General features: G+C 42.3%; 5 long non-coding RNA genes across 5 annotated transcripts; all 5 read right to left on the bottom strand.

Annotated features, from left to right (window-relative positions):
• Positions 1-6,483: 6,483 nt before the first annotated feature.
• Positions 6,484-7,225, bottom strand: LOC114450251 (uncharacterized). Its single transcript, XR_003672061.1, has 3 exons — positions 7,163-7,225; positions 6,902-7,077; positions 6,484-6,533 (listed from the first exon to the last, which is right to left on the bottom strand). It is a non-coding gene; the product is annotated as an uncharacterized LOC114450251 (long non-coding RNA).
• A 5,167-nt stretch (positions 7,226-12,392) lies between these two features.
• LOC114450257 (uncharacterized) lies at positions 12,393-13,134 on the bottom strand. Its single transcript, XR_003672065.1, has 3 exons — positions 13,072-13,134; positions 12,811-12,986; positions 12,393-12,442 (listed from the first exon to the last, which is right to left on the bottom strand). It is a non-coding gene; the product is annotated as an uncharacterized LOC114450257 (long non-coding RNA).
• Positions 13,135-13,938: 804 nt separating this feature from the next.
• LOC114450377 (uncharacterized) lies at positions 13,939-14,477 on the bottom strand. Its single transcript, XR_003672075.1, has 3 exons — positions 14,413-14,477; positions 14,088-14,150; positions 13,939-13,989 (listed from the first exon to the last, which is right to left on the bottom strand). It is a non-coding gene; the product is annotated as an uncharacterized LOC114450377 (long non-coding RNA).
• Positions 14,478-18,300: 3,823 nt separating this feature from the next.
• On the bottom strand, positions 18,301-19,042 carry LOC114450248 (uncharacterized). Its single transcript, XR_003672058.1, has 3 exons — positions 18,980-19,042; positions 18,719-18,894; positions 18,301-18,350 (listed from the first exon to the last, which is right to left on the bottom strand). It is a non-coding gene; the product is annotated as an uncharacterized LOC114450248 (long non-coding RNA).
• An 803-nt stretch (positions 19,043-19,845) lies between these two features.
• LOC114450215 (uncharacterized) lies at positions 19,846-20,395 on the bottom strand. The gene is made up of 3 exons (XR_003672051.1): positions 20,321-20,395; positions 19,996-20,058; positions 19,846-19,897 (listed from the first exon to the last, which is right to left on the bottom strand). It is a non-coding gene; the product is annotated as an uncharacterized LOC114450215 (long non-coding RNA).
• Positions 20,396-20,661: the final 266 nt, after the last annotated feature.

Raw genomic sequence — 20,661 nt, 5'->3', positions numbered from 1 at the left:
AATTTCATTCTTTAATACATCAATCTCTTTGTTTTGCTCGTTCACCAAATTGAAGAGAGCAAAGTTCTCCTCCTCACCTACAGGGGGAAACAATACAATACATAATACAGCAGGGAGATACAGTGTGTTTCCATTTAATGAGACCCCCTTCTGACTGGAGAAAGTTGGTCTAGCTAGAGCGGGATCAAATCTGGTAGTTCAATCTTTGGTAGTTCAGTGGATGTTTTACACATGGCGTGACCCAGATACTGTCCCCATGAACCCAGAAGTATGATGTCGCTAGCCACATTCGTGTTCAGACCTTAGCCAGATTTTAGCAAACCCAGCTCAATCCACCTCTGTGAGGTGGATCTATCTAATCCAGCTTTAACTGGATTTTTGTGCTGTTCTGATTGATTACACAAGACTGAACGGGGTCTGAATGTACTCATGTACAAATGCAAGAGGATTATAATCCTGACATAAACTGTGTGCAGAATATGAGACTCACCCTGGATGAACCTGGTCACCAGCAGGTCCAGGTTGTCCTCTCCTGTCACAGTCTGAAGTTTCCTAAACATGTCCTCCAGAACGTCCAGAGACACGTCCTGTGAGTCCCCCCTCCTCTGCTCCTTCAGCTCTGACACTGAGAAACACAAAACACATCAGATTCACATCAGTGAGGCGCCAGTCTCATCTTCATCAGCAGGGTTAGCATTAGCATCACAATGTTATGTTTATCATTCATGTTTATCATTCATTATTCTCTTTAGTCTTAGTGCCTGTATTCACAATGACACAAGGACACACAAATGTGTAACTGTATTGTATGTGCAACATTATTGCCTGCTACATGAATTCTACTGAGAAACACATGTTGTTTGTACTTTTGTCCTTTTCCGCTGTGGCTTTTTGCATTGATGAAAAATGAATGATACAATTATTGGAACTGTTAGCACTGCTAAAACTTTAGACACATTAGCTACAACATCATGCGGGCCGCCTGCCTCTTACATTGCCTGGTTCCCATTTTGTGGTCGCTCCTCTCGCTGCCCTTGACGCTCATGAAGTTCTTCAGGCTGCTCTGCTGTGCAATAACCCGCTCCAGTTCCTTCATCTCAGCGTTAAAGTGAGCGTGTTCCTTCTCCGCTGTCTCCCTCAGCACGGTCAGCTTGGACTGAGCCTCCACCCTTATGTATACCAGTTCCAGATATGAGCTGCAACATCTCAGAGGTTTCCTTCCATTTAACACAACTGGCTGTCTCAGGAGCTCACCTTTCTTCGTTAGCAGCGCTGATCTGGTTGGTAACTTCTGCGTTCTTCTTGTGGAGTTCCTGCAGTTCCTGCGATACAAATATATCTGCTAATAAAGTGTTGAAGGAGAAATCAACAATGTGCCCATGGTGAGGATATGATAAGAGGTGTAACCTTGTTCAGCTTGTTGTGTTGCTGCTGGAAATGGTGACGCTCATTAAGAAGACTCTGCAGCTTCTCCTTCAGATGGCTGTTTTTTGCTAACTGCTCATTGAGTTTAGTGGTGGCCTGGACAGAGATGAACATAAAGTAAACAACAGAATGGCTTTGTTTTGTTTGTTTATGCTGTAGCAATGAGTTTGATGACTCACTCTGTGCAGCTCTCCTTCCACAGATTTCTGAGTGCTCTGTACCTCTGACCTAACACAGAGACTGACAGCTCCTCTTCTCGCTTCCATCATCTCGGACTCCAGGTTTGAAATCTGCCCGCATTAAAGTCAAAAGTAAAAAATATGAATCAACATGAAATGATGAAATACATACACGATATACAGTCAGACCTTTCTCTGCAAGTCCTTTTGTTTTTGCCTCTCTCTCTCTAGCTCTTTATCCAAAGCATGGTTATGCTGGAGCAGCTTCTGAAGACGCTGGATGTCCTCAGTCTTCATCTCTTTGCGCCTCTTACACGCGCTGAGCTTTTCACGGAGCTCCTCCTGCTCCTTCAGCAGATTCTCAATCTCCTGCCTTCATCCAAGTCAACATGTGATCAGATATACAACAGACACACACACACAAATACAGTGTGTGAGTTACAGTATGGTAAGTGCGCTCACTCTTGTTTGTAGATTTGTCTCTGGGTCTTGCGGTTGTAGGCCTCATTCTCTCTCTCCATGGTCCTCACTCGTCTCTGCAGGTCCTCAAGTTTGGCTTTCTCTAACTCTGTTTAAAAACGTTATTTAACATTACAGATATTTCAACCAAACAACAATACAACTGATAATAATTACAAGATTTAAAAACAAAAAAACACACATCACCTGTGCCACCTGTGCTCGAGGACGACCTTCTTCGAGACATATTTACACCAAATGCAGCCAAATCTTTAAACAAGAAAACATGAACGAATGTCTTAATGGAAATATCATTGTCCTCTGTCACGATTCCTATTTAGTCTATTTAAGATATTGAAATCTAATTTTAAATACACAGGTCATCAAAATAACCAAAATGCTAACGTAGCATGTCTTGCTAGCTGTTACAGAAGACATCAAATATTTAGCTTGCTCGTACTTAGCTAAACTATATCAGGTGTGTGAAATGTGTGTGTTGTGCTGTGTAAGAATAAATAAAAGTTTATCTGACCAGCTGTACGCTTGGGAACCCACCGAACCTTTGCAGGACACCAGTACACCGCAGCGGCAGCTGTCTGAAGTGTTGTTAGCAACCGTTGCTAAGGAACGGGACAATCAGGCCCTGCTCTCAGGCTGTCAGGCAGCGGCCTTCAAAGTGCTCCGTATGAAATTAACACATGAGAGATACTATATGAAATGAGCCTATTTTATAATATGGTAAACAAATATTAATTAAAAAGTGAATTTAACAAAATACAAATGCTCATAAAAATATAGATGATAAATATTTAATCGACCAGTCATCAGACTCTGATCATACATGTGACATTTCGTACAGATCGGACAAAAAACAAAGAAGTTATAGAGACTTTCTGTGTCCTCAGAAATGGTCAAACTTTGAGGCCACGCCCCGGCCACACCGTCAGACTTTTGTAAGAGTTTTGGAATGCGTCTATTCCCTATGGTGTCCTGAGTGGACACGGCGAATTTCAGCTCAATCCGATGAAGTATGCGAGGCGTGAAAAGTTTGGCAGCAGGGTCACACATCGCCAAAAATGGCCACAAACCTTCAAATGGTGGACTTCCTGTTGGGTTTGGAGGGGGGGTCCAAGAGACTTTTTTGTGCGTCTTGAGGTGATACATGTGTGCCAATTTTCATAATCCTGTGTCAAACCGGCCAGAGGGGCTACGCGTTGGGGGCGCTATAGAGCCATTTTTATATGTGCATTTCAAAAGTCAGCAAATTTCAAAATAATAATCCTAAGGGTTTCAATATAATATATATAATAAGCGCGCAAAGCATCTTGGGATATGTGAGGCCACGAAGGATGGTAGCAACTTCAGACCTGCAGTCCGGCCCCTGAATATTCCAGTGCTTATTGACCACACCGGTGTCTGTGTAGCATTAAACTACTGTTACTATTTATTAACTGATGATATATCTACTGTAATATAATCACTGATTCATCTTGCTTGATCACATCAACAACCTGTCATGTGTGTTCTCTGTGTATGATGTCTGTGCATGTTTGCTCCTCTCTCTCTCTCTCTCTCTCTCCTTCATCCTCTGTCCTGTCTCCCTCTTCTTCTCCTCCACCCGGCCGACTGTCAGCAGGAAGGTTCTTCCTTATGAGCCGGGTCCTGTTCAAGGTTTCTTCCTGTTAAAAGGGAATTTTTCTTGCCTCTGTTGCTCTTAAGGGGGTTCAGGCTCCACCAAAATGTAGGCAATAAGTTCTTCTCATGGAGTTCAGTCTTATCTTTATTTGTGCCTACCACATATCATCCTTTACAGTGGCTACTCCTGTGCTCTTCCATTCCTGCACTACATTTCTGGGAGTGGAGACAGACAGTCCAGACCTTTCACATCATTTCTGGTACCCTTCTCCTAATTCATGATAATGAATTATCTTTGTTTTAGGTCAGCGGAGAGCTGTTTAGAGGCCCCCATGTGTCTACTCTCTAAGAAAGAACCTAGGACAAGTACAGCAGCAGTTACCTATGTTAAACAGCTTTTTCATGATTGATTCCAGCTGTCTTTGTAACTGAAGATCTAACAAGCTAATCAAAGCAGTTTTGTGCTTCAACCTGCTTTATAAACCCCTACAGGTCTTGAAATGAATGTGATAAAAAGGGTGCCAACACTTTTGCACATTACATTTTTTACATTAAATTTTATTACAATAAATCTCTACTCTAAGGATGTCAATCTGGAAAACACTCAGATGTCTGCATCTCTGGAGGAAACAAACCTCGTCGCTGTGATCTTCTCTTAGGAAGGTAGAGCAAATTATCATGAAATGATAGGGGTGCCCAAACTTTTGCATACCACTGTAATCATGTTTTCAATTAGGATCTTATGTTTAGCAAGTATTTGACAGTGGTGGAACTGCTGTGTCTTCCTATCCAGGAGTTCGATGGCTCGTCACCAGAGGTTTCCAGAGGTTCCACGGATGTACTGGTGGCTTGTGAGCAGCATGAGAACAATTGAAGAAATGTGACAAAATCACAGCATTCAAAACTTTTCAGATCCTTCTATGTAAGTGAGTTTCTGATACATCGGAATTTTAGAGTGTAGTTTAGAGTGCACCTCAGATTTTTGGGATCTAATGTACTTAATACTCGAACTCTGTTACATGCATAGGCTACTTTGTTTATTTGAACTCAAACTTATGTTGACATGGATAAGAAACATCCATCCAGGCCTTCCTCAGGTGGACGTGTCCTCTGACTTCCCTTGTTCTGCAGACTGGCTTTTGTTGCTGTCTGTTGGGAGGAACCAAAAAAACATACAAATTACTTCCAGATAAACACAAACAAATGATGAACATGATCTCACACTAACTTCGGAGAGGAACTTTGTTTGAACTCACCCCCTTCAATATTCCTCATCGGAAGACTCCTCTGCATCACACTCACTGATGAGTCAACACAGACACAGCCATCAACTTTTACATCATTTACTGACAAACATGAAGCTGTCAGAATGAAGTGATCTAAAGTCTGACCTGTTGACAGCAGCACCTTCTGGATCTTGAACCAAAGTGAATTCGTCTGGATCAGAGTCCTTTTCTGCATCCTGTAAGAATGATAAATATTATAGAAACAAACTGTATTTCAGGTTCAGAAATGAAAACATGTACAAATATTAGTGAGAAAACACAAGCAGCGGTAGCAGACTTTAGATCTGAGGAACGCTTGGATGGTGAGCAGCTCATCTGTCTTCTGTTCCACTAAACCCAGGTAGGACATGATGTTGTTGTCGGTGACGCTTGTGGAGGAGCCCACCATGTCATCAATCAGTGAGCGGTCACACTCTAGGCTGGAGAAGGTGCTGTTTACTCCTGTGAGAGGGAGGAATATCAAGTATTCGAGTATCAATGTTCTAACTGATGACTCGATTTAACAGCTGGAAGTCACAAGGTTGTGAAAAAAACCTGTTTTAATCTGTTCCAGGACTTTGCTGATGATGGTGGCTTGGTCTTCATAATCCTCTGCCTGAGACTCGGCCTCCTTTAATCTCTCCTGGACGTCTCTTAGCCGAGAGTCATAATCCTGCTCCTGCTGCCGACCTTTGGCTTCAGCCTGCTCCATGTTTGTTTGGATCTAAACTCATTCACAGCACAAATACATAAATAAATGACCCAGCAAACCACTGTCTTCAATGTAATTCAGAAGGTTGCAGCAAGGCAACTGGACTTGTAGAATTTCTACAGGTCCAGTAGCTTTGCTTTAACCAACTGAATAAAAATGACCCGGATGACTGAGAATCTTCATCAACAGGTTCATTGTAATGTGTGAGACCTTCAAATCAAACTCACCTGGCTAATTTCATTCTTTAATACATCAATCTCTTTGTTTTGCTCGTTCACCAAATTGAAGAGAGCAAAGTTCTCCTCCTCACCTACAGGGGGAAACAATACAATACATAATACAGCAGGGAGATACAGTGTGTTTCCATTTAATGAGACCCCCTTCTGACTGGAGAAAGTTGGTCTAGCTAGAGCGGGATCAAATCTGGTAGTTCAATCTTTGGTAGTTCAGTGGATGTTTTACACATGGCGTGACCCAGATACTGTCCCCATGAACCCAGAAGTATGATGTCGCTAGCCACATTCGTGTTCAGACCTTAGCCAGATTTTAGCAAACCCAGCTCAATCCACCTCTGTGAGGTGGATCTATCTAATCCAGCTTTAACTGGATTTTTGTGCTGTTCTGATTGATTACACAAGACTGAACGGGGTCTGAATGTACTCATGTACAAATGCAAGAGGATTATAATCCTGACATAAACTGTGTGCAGAATATGAGACTCACCCTGGATGAACCTGGTCACCAGCAGGTCCAGGTTGTCCTCTCCTGTCACAGTCTGAAGTTTCCTAAACATGTCCTCCAGAACGTCCAGAGACACGTCCTGTGAGTCCCCCCTCCTCTGCTCCTTCAGCTCTGACACTGAGAAACACAAAACACATCAGATTCACATCAGTGAGGCGCCAGTCTCATCTTCATCAGCAGGGTTAGCATTAGCATCACAATGTTATGTTTATCATTCATGTTTATCATTCATTATTCTCTTTAGTCTTAGTGCCTGTATTCACAATGACACAAGGACACACAAATGTGTAACTGTATTGTATGTGCAACATTATTGCCTGCTACATGAATTCTACTGAGAAACACATGTTGTTTGTACTTTTGTCCTTTTCCGCTGTGGCTTTTTGCATTGATGAAAAATGAATGATACAATTATTGGAACTGTTAGCACTGCTAAAACTTTAGACACATTAGCTACAACATCATGCGGGCCGCCTGCCTCTTACATTGCCTGGTTCCCATTTTGTGGTCGCTCCTCTCGCTGCCCTTGACGCTCATGAAGTTCTTCAGGCTGCTCTGCTGTGCAATAACCCGCTCCAGTTCCTTCATCTCAGCGTTAAAGTGAGCGTGTTCCTTCTCCGCTGTCTCCCTCAGCACGGTCAGCTTGGACTGAGCCTCCACCCTTATGTATACCAGTTCCAGATATGAGCTGCAACATCTCAGAGGTTTCCTTCCATTTAACACAACTGGCTGTCTCAGGAGCTCACCTTTCTTCGTTAGCAGCGCTGATCTGGTTGGTAACTTCTGCGTTCTTCTTGTGGAGTTCCTGCAGTTCCTGCGATACAAATATATCTGCTAATAAAGTGTTGAAGGAGAAATCAACAATGTGCCCATGGTGATGATATGATAAGAGTTGTAACCTTGTTCAGCTTGTTGTGTTGCTGCTGGAAATGGTGACGCTCATTAAGAAGACTCTGCAGCTTCTCCTTCAGATGGCTGTTTTTTGCTAACTGCTCATTGAGTTTAGTGGTGGCCTGGACAGAGATGAACATAAAGTAAACAACAGAATGGCTTTGTTTTGTTTGTTTATGCTGTAGCAATGAGTTTGATGACTCACTCTGTGCAGCTCTCCTTCCACAGATTTCTGAGTGCTCTGTACCTCTGACCTAACACAGAGACTGACAGCTCCTCTTCTCGCTTCCATCATCTCGGACTCCAGGTTTGAAATCTGCCCGCATTAAAGTCAAAAGTAAAAAATATGAATCAACATGAAATGATGAAATACATACACGATATACAGTCAGACCTTTCTCTGCAAGTCCTTTTGTTTTTGCCTCTCTCTCTCTAGCTCTTTATCCAAAGCATGGTTATGCTGGAGCAGCTTCTGAAGACGCTGGATGTCCTCAGTCTTCATCTCTTTGCGCCTCTTACACGCGCTGAGCTTTTCACGGAGCTCCTCCTGCTCCTTCAGCAGATTCTCAATCTCCTGCCTTCATCCAAGTCAACATGTGATCAGATATACAACAGACACACACACACAAATACAGTGTGTGAGTTACAGTATGGTAAGTGCGCTCACTCTTGTTTGTAGATTTGTCTCTGGGTCTTGCGGTTGTAGGCCTCATTCTCTCTCTCCATGGTCCTCACTCGTCTCTGCAGGTCCTCAAGTTTGGCTTTCTCTAACTCTGTTTAAAAACGTTATTTAACATTACAGATATTTCAACCAAACAACAATACAACTGATAATAATTACAAGATTTAAAAACAAAAAAACACACATCACCTGTGCCACCTGTGCTCGAGGACGACCTTCTTCGAGACATATTTACACCAAATGCAGCCAAATCTTTAAACAAGAAAACATGAACGAATGTCTTAATGGAAATATCATTGTCCTCTGTCACGATTCCTATTTAGTCTATTTAAGATATTGAAATCTAATTTTAAATACACAGGTCATCAAAATAACCAAAATGCTAACGTAGCATGTCTTGCTAGCTGTTACAGAAGACATCAAATATTTAGCTTGCTCGTACTTAGCTAAACTATATCAGGTGTGTGAAATGTGTGTGTTGTGCTGTGTAAGAATAAATAAAAGTTTATCTGACCAGCTGTACGCTTGGGAACCCACCGAACCTTTGCAGGACACCAGTACACCGCAGCGGCAGCTGTCTGAAGTGTTGTTAGCAACCGTTGCTAAGGAACGGGACAATCAGGCCCTGCTCTCAGGCTGTCAGGCAGCGGCCTTCAAAGTGCTCCGTATGAAATTAACACATGAGAGATACTATATGAAATGAGCCTATTTTATAATATGGTAAACAAATATTAATTAAAAAGTGAATTTAACAAAATACAAATGCTCATAAAAATATAGATGATAAATATTTAATCGACCAGTCATCAGACTCTGATCATACATGTGACATTTCGTACAGATCGGACAGAAAACAAAGAAGTTATAGAGACTTTCTGTGTCCTCAGAAATGGTCAAACTTTGAGGCCACGCCCCGGCCACACCGTCAGACTTTTGTAAGAGTTTTGGAATGCGTCTATTCCCTATGGTGTCCTGAGTGGACACGGCGAATTTCAGCTCAATCCGATGAAGTATGCGAGGCGTGAAAAGTTTGGCAGCAGGGTCACACATCGCCAAAAATGGCCACAAACCTTCAAATGGTGGACTTCCTGTTGGGTTTGGAGGGGGGGTCCAAGAGACTTTTTTGTGCGTCTTGAGGTGATACATGTGTGCCAATTTTCATAATCCTGTGTCAAACCGGCCAGAGGGGCTACGCGTTGGGGGCGCTATAGAGCCATTTTTATATGTGCATTTCAAAAGTCAGCAAATTTCAAAATAATAATCCTAAGGGTTTCAATATAATATATATAATAAGCGCGCAAAGCATCTTGGGATATGTGAGGCCACGAAGGATGGTAGCAACTTCAGACCTGCAGTCCGGCCCCTGAATATTCCAGTGCTTATTGACCACACCGGTGTCTGTGTAGCATTAAACTACTGTTACTATTTATTAACTGATGATATATCTACTGTAATATAATCACTGATTCATCTTGCTTGATCACATCAACAACCTGTCATGTGTGTTCTCTGTGTATGATGTCTGTGCATGTTTGCTCCTCTCTCTCTCTCTCTCTCTCTCCTTCATCCTCTGTCCTGTCTCCCTCTTCTTCTCCTCCACCCGGCCGACTGTCAGCAGGAAGGTTCTTCCTTATGAGCCGGGTCCTGTTCAAGGTTTCTTCCTGTTAAAAGGGAATTTTTCTTGCCTCTGTTGCTCTTAAGGGGGTTCAGGCTCCACCAAAATGTAGGCAATAAGTTCTTCTCATGGAGTTCAGTCTTATCTTTATTTGTGCCTACCACATATCATCCTTTACAGTGGCTACTCCTGTGCTCTTCCATTCCTGCACTACATTTCTGGGAGTGGAGACAGACAGTCCAGACCTTTCACATCATTTCTGGTACCCTTCTCCTAATTCATGATAATGAATTATCTTTGTTTTAGGTCAGCGGAGAGCTGTTTAGAGGCCCCCATGTGTCTACTCTCTAAGAAAGAACCTAGGACAAGTACAGCAGCAGTTACCTATGTTAAACAGCTTTTTCATGATTGATTCCAGCTGTCTTTGTAACTGAAGATCTAACAAGCTAATCAAAGCAGTTTTGTGCTTCAACCTGCTTTATAAACCCCTACAGGTCTTGAAATGAATGTGATAAAAAGGGTGCCAACACTTTTGCACATTACATTTTTTACATTAAATTTTATTACAATAAATCTCTACTCTAAGGATGTCAATCTGGAAAACACTCAGATGTCTGCATCTCTGGAGGAAACAAACCTCGTCGCTGTGATCTTCTCTTAGGAAGGTAGAGCAAATTATCATGAAATGATAGGGGTGCCCAAACTTTTGCATACCACTGTAATCATGTTTTCAATTAGGATCTTATGTTTAGCAAGTATTTGACAGTGGTGGAACTGCTGTGTCTTCCTATCCAGGAGTTCGATGGCTCGTCACCAGAGGTTTCCAGAGGTTCCACGGATGTACTGGTGGCTTGTGAGCAGCATGAGAACAATTGAAGAAATGTGACAAAATCACAGCATTCAAAACTTTTCAGATCCTTCTATGTAAGTGAGTTTCTGATACATCGGAATTTTAGAGTGTAGTTTAGAGTGCACCTCAGATTTTTGGGATCTAATGTACTTAATACTCGAACTCTGTTACATGCATAGGCTACTTTGTTTATTTGAACTCAAACTTATGTTGACATGGATAAGAAACATCCATCCAGGCCTTCCTCAGGTGGACGTGTCCTCTGACTTCCCTTGTTCTGCAGACTGGCTTTTGTTGCTGTCTGTTGGGAGGAACCAAAAAAACATACAAATTACTTCCAGATAAACACAAACAAATGATGAACATGATCTCACACTAACTTCGGAGAGGAACTTTGTTTGAACTCACCCCCTTCAATATTCCTCATCAGGAATACTCCTCTGCATCACACTCACTGATGAGTCAACACAGACACAGCCATCAACTTTTACATCATTTACTGACAAACATGAAGCTGTCAGAATGAAGTGATCTAAAGTCTGACCTGTTGACAGCAGCACCTTCTGGATCTTGAACCAAAGTGAATTCGTCTGGATCAGAGTCCTTTTCTGCATCCTGTAAGAATGATAAATATTATAGAAACAAACTGTATTTCAGGTTCAGAAATGAAAACATGTACAAATATTAGTGAGAAAACACAAGCAGCGGTAGCAGACTTTAGATCTGAGGAACGCTTGGATGGTGAGCAGCTCATCTGTCTTCTGTTCCACTAAACCCAGGTAGGACATGATGTTGTTGTCGGTGACGCTTGTGGAGGAGCCCACCATGTCATCAATCAGTGAGCGGTCACACTCTAGGCTGGAGAAGGTGCTGTTTACTCCTGTGAGAGGGAGGAATATCAAGTATTCGAGTATCAATGTTCTAACTGATGACTCGATTTAACAGCTGGAAGTCACAAGGTTGTGAAAAAAACCTGTTTTAATCTGTTCCAGGACTTTGCTGATGATGGTGGCTTGGTCTTCATAATCCTCTGCCTGAGACTCGGCCTCCTTTAATCTCTCCTGGACGTCTCTTAGCTGAGAGTCATAATCCTGCTCCTGCTGCCGACCTTTGGCTTCAGCCTGCTCCATGTTTGTTTGGATCTAAACTCATTCACAGCACAAATACATAAATAAATGACCCAGCAAACCACTGTCTTCAATGTAATTCAGAAGGTTGCAGCAAGGCAACTGGACTTGTAGAATTTCTACAGGTCCAGTAGCTTTGCTTTAACCAACTGAATAAAAATGACCCGGATGACTGAGAATCTTCATCAACAGGTTCATTGTAATGTGTGAGACCTTCAAATCAAACTCACCTGGCTAATTTCATTCTTTAATACATCAATCTCTTTGTTTTGCTCGTTCACCAAATTGAAGAGAGCAAAGTTCTCCTCCTCACCTACAGGGGGAAACAATACAATACATAATACAGCAGGGAGATACAGTGTGTTTCCATTTAATGAGACCCCCTTCTGACTGGAGAAAGTTGGTCTAGCTAGAGTGGGATCAAATCTGGTAGTTCAATCTTTGGTAGTTCAGTGGATGTTTTACACATGGCGTGACCCAGATACTGTCCCCATGAACCCAGAAGTATGATGTCGCTAGCCACATTCGTGTTCAGACCTTAGCCAGATTTTAGCAAACCCAGCTCAATCCACCTCTGTGAGGTGGATCTATCTAATCCAGCTTTAACTGGATTTTTGTGCTGTTCTGATTGATTACACAAGACTGAACGGGGTCTGAATGTACTCATGTACAAATGCAAGAGGATTATAATCCTGACATGAACTGTGTGCAGAATATGAGACTCACCCTGGATGAACCTGGTCACCAGCAGGTCCAGGTTGTCCTCTCCTGTCACAGTCTGAAGTTTCCTAAACATGTCCTCCAGAACGTCCAGAGACACGTCCTGTGAGTCCCCCCTCCTCTGCTCCTTCAGCTCTGACACTGAGAAACACAAAACACATCAGATTCACATCAGTGAGGCGCCAGTCTCATCTTCATCAGCAGGGTTAGCATTAGCATCACAATGTTATGTTTATCATTCATGTTTATCATTCATTATTCTCTTTAGTCTTAGTGCCTGTATTCACAATGACACAAGGACACACAAATGTGTAACTGTATTGTATGTGCAACATTATTGCCTGCTACATGAATTCTACTGAGAAACACATGTTGTTTGTACTTTTGTCCTTTTCCGCTGTGGCTTTTTGCATTGATGAAAAATGAATGATACAATTATTGGAACTGTTAGCACTGCTAAAACTTTAGACACATTAGCTACAACATCATGCGGGCCGCCTGCCTCTTACATTGCCTGGTTCCCATTTTGTGGTCGCTCCTCTCGCTGCCCTTGACGCTCATGAAGTTCTTCAGGCTGCTCTGCTGTGCAATAACCCGCTCCAGTTCCTTCATCTCAGCGTTAAAGTGAGCGTGTTCCTTCTCCGCTGTCTCCCTCAGCACGGTCAGCTTGGACTGAGCCTCCACCCTTATGTATACCAGTTCCAGATATGAGCTGCAACATCTCAGAGGTTTCCTTCCATTTAACACAACTGGCTGTCTCAGGAGCTCACCTTTCTTCGTTAGCAGCGCTGATCTGGTTGGTAACTTCTGCGTTCTTCTTGTGGAGTTCCTGCAGTTCCTGCAATACAAATATATCTGCTAATAAAGTGTTGAAGGAGAAATCAACAATGTGCCCATGGTGATGATATGATAAGAGTTGTAACCTTGTTCAGCTTGTTGTGTTGCTGCTGGAAATGGTGACGCTCATTAAGAAGACTCTGCAGCTTCTCCTTCAGATGGCTGTTTTTTGCTAACTGCTCATTGAGTTTAGTGGTGGCCTGGACAGAGATGAACATAAAGTAAACAACAGAATGGCTTTGTTTTGTTTGTTTATGCTGTAGCAATGAGTTTGATGACTCACTCTGTGCAGCTCTCCTTCCACAGATTTCTGAGTGCTCTGTACCTCTGACCTAACACAGAGACTGACAGCTCCTCTTCTCGCTTCCATCATCTCGGACTCCAGGTTTGAAATCTGCCCGCATTAAAGTCAAAAGTAAAAAATATGAATCAACATGAAATGATGAAATACATACACGATATACAGTCAGACCTTTCTCTGCAAGTCCTTTTGTTTTTGCCTCTCTCTCTCTAGCTCTTTATCCAAAGCATGGTTATGCTGGAGCAGCTTCTGAAGACGCTGGATGTCCTCAGTCTTCATTTCTTTGCGCCTCTTACACGCGCTGAGCTTTTCACGGAGCTCCTCCTGCTCCTTCAGCAGATTCTCAATCTCCTGCCTTCATCCAAGTCAACATGTGATCAGATATACAACAGACACACACACACAAATACAGTGTGTGAGTTACAGTATGGTAAGTGCGCTCACTCTTGTTTGTAGATTTGTCTCTGGGTCTTGCGGTTGTAGGCCTCATTCTCTCTCTCCATGGTCCTCACTCGTCTCTGCAGGTCCTCAAGTTTGGCTTTCTCTAACTCTGTTTAAAAACGTTATTTAACATTACAGATATTTCAACCAAACAACAATACAACTGATAATAATTACAAGATTTAAAAACAAAAAAACACACATCACCTGTGCCACCTGTGCTCGAGAACGACCTTCTTCGAGACATATTTACACCAAATGCAGCCAAATCTTTAAACAAGAAAACATGAACGAATGTCTTAATGGAAATATCATTGTCCTCTGTCACGATTCCTATTTAGTCTATTTAAGATATTGAAATCTAATTTTAAATACACAGGTCATCAAAATAACCAAAATGCTAACGTAGCATGTCTTGCTAGCTGTTACAGAAGACATCAAATATTTAGCTTGCTCGTACTTAGCTAAACTATATCAGGTGTGTGAAATGTGTGTGTTGTGCTGTGTAAGAATAAATAAAAGTTTATCTGACCAGCTGTACGCTTGGGAACCCACCGAACCTTTGCAGGACACCAGTACACCGCAGCGGCAGCTGTCTGAAGTGTTGTTAGCAACCGTTGCTAAGGAACGGGACAATCAGGCCCTGCTCTCAGGCTGTCAGGCAGCGGCCTTCAAAGTGCACCGTATGAAATTAACACATGAGAGATACTATATGAAATGAGCCTATTTTATAATATGGTAAACAAATATTAATTAAAAAGTGAATTTAACAAAATACAAATGCTCATAAAAATATAGATGATAAATATTTAATCGACCAGTCATCAGACTCTGATCATACATGTGACATTTCGTACAGATCGGACAGAAAACAAAGAAGTTATAGAGACTTTCTGTGTCCTCAGAAATAGTCAAACTTTGAGGCCACGCCCCGGCCACACCGTCAGACTTTTGTAAGAGTTTTGGAATGCGTCTATTCCCTATGGTGTCCTGAGTGGACACGGCGAATTTCAGCTCAATCCGATGAAGTATGCGAGGCGTGAAAAGTTTGGCAGCAGGGTCACACATCGCCAAAAATGGCCACAAACCTTCAAATGGTGGACTTCCTGTTGGGTTTGGAGGGGGGGTCCAAGAGACTTTTTTGTGCGTCTTGAGGTGATACATGTGTGCCAATTTTCATAATCCTGTGTCAAACCGGCCAGAGGGGCTACGCGTTGGGGGCGCTATAGAGCCATTTTTATATGTGCATTTCAAAAGTCAGCAAATTTCAAAATAATAATCCTAAGGGTTTCAATATAATATATATAATAAGCGCGCAAAGCATCTTGGGATATGTGAGGCCACGAAGGATGGTAGCAACTTCAGACCTGCAGTCCGGCCCCTGAATATTCCAGTGCTTATTGACCACACCGGTGTCTGTGTAGCATTAAACTACTGTTACTATTTATTAACTGATGATATATCTACTGTAATATAATCACTGATTCATCTTGCTTGATCACATCAACAACCTGTCATGTGTGTTCTCTGTGTATGATGTCTGTGCATGTTTGCTCCTCTCTCTCTCTCTCTCTCTCTCCTTCATCCTCTGTCCTGTCTCCCTCTTCTTCTCCTCCACCCGGCCGACTGTCAGCAGGAAGGTTCTTCCTTATGAGCCGGGTCCTGTTCAAGGTTTCTTCCTGTTAAAAGGGAATTTTTCTTGCCTCTGTTGCTCTTAAGGGGGTTCAGGCTCCACCAAAATGTAGGCAATAAGTTCTTCTCATGGAGTTCAGTCTTATCTTTATTTGTGCCTACCACATATCATCCTTTACAGTGGCTACTCCTGTGCTCTTCCATTCCTGCACTACATTTCTGGGAGTGGAGACAGACAGTCCAGACCTTTCACATCATTTCTGGTACCCTTCTCCTAATTCATGATAATGAATTATCTTTGTTTTAGGTCAGCGGAGAGCTGTTTAGAGGCCCCCATGTGTCTACTCTCTAAGAAAGAACCTAGGACAAGTACAGCAGCAGTTACCTATGTTAAACAGCTTTTTCATGATTGATTCCAGCTGTCTTTGTAACTGAAGATCTAACAAGCTAATCAAAGCAGTTTTGTGCTTCAACCTGCTTTATAAACCCCTACAGGTCTTGAAATGAATGTGATAAAAAGGGTGCCAACACTTTTGCACATTACATTTTTTACATTAAATTTTATTACAATAAATCTCTACTCTAAGGATGTCAATCTGGAAAACACTCAGATGTCTGCATCTCTGGAGGAAACAAACCTCGTCGCTGTGATCTTCTCTTAGGAAGGTAGAGCAAATTATCATGAAATGATAGGGGTGCCCAAACTTTTGCATACCACTGTAATCATGTTTTCAATTAGGATCTTATGTTTAGCAAGTATTTGACAGTGGTGGAACTGCTGTGTCTTCCTATCCAGGAGTTCGATGGCTCGTCACCAGAGGTTTCCAGAGGTTCCACGGATGTACTGGTGGCTTGTGAGCAGCATGAGAACAATTGAAGAAATGTGACAAAATCACAGCATTCAAAACTTTTCAGATCCTTCTATGTAAGTGAGTTTCTGATACATCGGAATTTTAGAGTGTAGTTTAGAGTGCACCTCAGATTTTTGGGATCTAATGTACTTAATACTCGAACTCTGTTACATGCATAGGCTACTTTGTTTATTTGAACTCAAACTTATGTTGACATGGATAAGAAACATCCATCCAGGCCTTCCTCAGGTGGACGTGTCCTCTGACTTCCCTTGTTCTGCAGACTGGCTTTTGTTGCTGTCTGTTGGGAGGAACCAAAAAAACATACAAATTACTTCCAGATAAACACAAACAAATGATGAACATGATCTCACACTAACTTCGGAGAGGAACTTTGTTTGAACTCACCCCCTTCAATATTCCTCATCGGAAGACTCCTCTGCATCACACTCACTGATGAGTCAACACAGACACAGCCATCAACTTTTACATCATTTACTGACAAACATGAAGCTGTCAGAATGAAGTGATCTAAAGTCTGACCTGTTGACAGCAGCACCTTCTGGATCTTGAACCAAAGTGAATTCGTCTGGATCAGAGTCCTTTTCTGCATCCTGTAAGAATGATAAATATTATAGAAACAAACTGTATTTCAGGTTCAGAAATGAAAACATGTACAAATATTAGTGAGAAAACACAAGCAGCGGTAGCAGACTTTAGATCTGAGGAACGCTTGGATGGTGAGCAGCTCATCTGTCTTCTGTTCCACTAAACCCAGGTAGGACATGATGTTGTTGTCGGTGACGCTTGTGGAGGAGCCCACCATGTCATCAATCAGTGAGCGGTCACACTCTAGGCTGGAGAAGGTGCTGTTTACTCCTGTGAGAGGGAGGAATATCAAGTATTCGAGTATCAATGTTCTAACTGATGACTCGATTTAACAGCTGGAAGTCACAAGGTTGTGAAAAAAACCTGTTTTAATCTGTTCCAGGACTTTGCTGATGATGGTGGCTTGGTCTTCATAATCCTCTGCCTGAGACTCGGCCTCCTTTAATCTCTCCTGGACGTCTCTTAGCCGAGAGTCATAATCCTGCTCCTGCTGCCGACCTTTGGCTTCAGCCTGCTCCATGTTTGTTTGGATCTAAACTCATTCACAGCACAAATACATAAATAAATGACCCAGCAAACCACTGTCTTCAATGTAATTCAGAAGGTTGCAGCAAGGCAACTGGACTTGTAGAATTTCTACAGGTCCAGTAGCTTTGCTTTAACCAACTGAATAAAAATGACCCGGATGACTGAGAATCTTCATCAACAGGTTCATTGTAATGTGTGAGACCTTCAAATCAAACTCACCTGGCTAATTTCATTCTTTAATACATCAATCTCTTTGTTTTGCTCGTTCACCAAATTGAAGAGAGCAAAGTTCTCCTCCTCACCTACAGGGGGAAACAATACAATACATAATACAGCAGGGAGATACAGTGTGTTTCCATTTAATGAGACCCCCTTCTGACTGGAGAAAGTTGGTCTAGCTAGAGCGGGATCAAATCTGGTAGTTCAATCTTTGGTAGTTCAGTGGATGTTTTACACATGGCGTGACCCAGATACTGTCCCCATGAACCCAGAAGTATGATGTCGCTAGCCACATTCGTGTTCAGACCTTAGCCAGATTTTAGCAAACCCAGCTCAATCCACCTCTGTGAGGTGGATCTATCTAATCCAGCTTTAACTGGATTTTTGTGCTGTTCTGATTGATTACACAAGACTGAACGGGGTCTGAATGTACTCATGTACAAATGCAAGAGGATTATAATCCTGACATAAACTGTGTGCAGAATATGAGACTCACCCTGGATGAACCTGGTCACCAGCAGGTCCAGGTTGTCCTCTCCTGTCACAGTCTGAAGTTTCCTAAACATGTCCTCCAGAACGTCCAGAGACACGTCCTGTGAGTCCCCCCTCCTCTGCTCCTTCAGCTCTGACACTGAGAAACACAAAACACATCAGATTCACATCAGTGAGGCGCCAGTCTCATCTTCATCAGCAGGGTTAGCATTAGCATCACAATGTTATGTTTATCATTCATGTTTATCATTCATTATTCTCTTTAGTCTTAGTGCCTGTATTCACAATGACACAAGGACACACAAATGTGTAACTGTATTGTATGTGCAACATTATTGCCTGCTACATGAATTCTACTGAGAAACACATGTTGTTTGTACTTTTGTCCTTTTCCGCTGTGGCTTTTTGCATTGATGAAAAATGAATGATACAATTATTGGAACTGTTAGCACTGCTAAAACTTTAGACACATTAGCTACAACATCATGCGGGCCGCCTGCCTCTTACATTGCCTGGTTCCCATTTTGTGGTCGCTCCTCTCGCTGCCCTTGACGCTCATGAAGTTCTTCAGGCTGCTCTGCTGTGCAATAACCCGCTCCAGTTCCTTCATCTCAGCGTTAAAGTGAGCGTGTTCCTTCTCCGCTGTCTCCCTCAGCACGGTCAGCTTGGACTGAGCCTCCACCCTTATGTATACCAGTTCCAGATATGAGCTGCAACATCTCAGAGGTTTCCTTCCATTTAACACAACTGGCTGTCTCAGGAGCTCACCTTTCTTCGTTAGCAGCGCTGATCTGGTTGGTAACTTCTGCGTTCTTCTTGTGGAGTTCCTGCAGTTCCTGCGATACAAATATATCTGCTAATAAAGTGTTGAAGGAGAAATCAACAATGTGCCCATGGTGATGATATGATAAGAGTTGTAACCTTGTTCAGCTTGTTGTGTTGCTGCTGGAAATGGTGACGCTCATTAAGAAGACTCTGCAGCTTCTCCTTCAGATGGCTGTTTTTTGCTAACTGCTCATTGAGTTTAGTGGTGGCCTGGACAGAGATGAACATAAAGTAAACAACAGAATGGCTTTGTTTTGTTTGTTTATGCTGTAGCAATGAGTTTGATGACTCACTCTGTGCAGCTCTCCTTCCACAGATTTCTGAGTGCTCTGTACCTCTGACCTAACACAGAGACTGACAGCTCCTCTTCTCGCTTCCATCATCTCGGACTCCAGGTTTGAAATCTGCCCGCATTAAAGTCAAAAGTAAAAAATATGAATCAACATGAAATGATGAAATACATACACGATATACAGTCAGACCTTTCTCTGCAAGTCCTTTTGTTTTTGCCTCTCTCTCTCTAGCTCTTCATCCAAAGCATGGTTATGCTGGAGCAGCTTCTGAAGACGCTGGATGTCCTCAGTCTTCATCTCTTTGCGCCTCTTACACGCGCTGAGCTTTTCACGGAGCTCCTCCTGCTCCTTCAGCAGATTCTCAATCTCCTGCCTTCATCCAAGTCAACATGTGATCAGATATACAACAGACACACACACACAAATACAGTGTGTGAGTTACAGTATGGTAAGTGCGCTCACTCTTGTTTGTAGATTTGTCTCTGGGTCTTGCGGTTGTAGGCCTCATTCTCTCTCTCCATGGTCCTCACTCGTCTCTGCAGGTCCTCAAGTTTGGCTTTCTCTAACTCTGTTTAAAAACGTTATTTAACATTACAGATATTTCAACCAAACAACAATACAACTGATAATAATTACAAGATTTAAAAACAAAAAAACACACATCACCTGTGCCACCTGTGCTCGAGGACGACCTTCTTCGAGACATGTTTACACCAAATGCAGCCAAATCTTTAAACAAGAAAACATGAACGAATGTCTTAATGGAAATATCATTGTCCTCTGTCACGATTCCTATTTAGTCTATTTAAGATATTGAAATCTAATTTTAAATACACAGGTCATCAAAATAACCAAAATGCTAACGTAGCATGTCTTGCTAGCTGTTACAGAAGACATCAAATATTTAGCTTGCTCGTACTTAGCTAAACTATATCAGGTGTGTGAAATGTGTGTGTTGTGCTGTGTAAGAATAAATAAAAGTTTATCTGACCAGCTGTACGCTTGGGAACCCACGGAACCTTTGCAGGACACCAGTACACCGCAGCGGCAGCTGTCTGAAGTGTTGTTAGCAACCGTTGCTAAGGAACACGGGACAATCAGGCCCTGCTCTCAGGCTGTCAGGCAGCGGCCTTCAAAGTGCTCCGTATGAAATTAACACATGAGAGATACTATATGAAATGAGCCTATTTTATAATATGGTAAACAAATATTAATTAAAAAGTGAATTTAACAAAATACAAATGCTCATAAAAATATAGATGATAAATATTTAATCGACCAGTCATCAGACTCTGATCATACATGTGACATTTCGTACAGATCGGACAGAAA

Source organism: Parambassis ranga, chromosome 17 (genome assembly GCF_900634625.1).
Source record: "Parambassis ranga chromosome 17, fParRan2.1, whole genome shotgun sequence".
NCBI lineage: Eukaryota > Metazoa > Chordata > Actinopteri > Ambassidae > Parambassis > Parambassis ranga.
Note: the sequence above shows the minus strand (reverse complement) of the source record. Positions and strands in the feature narration are given on the sequence as shown.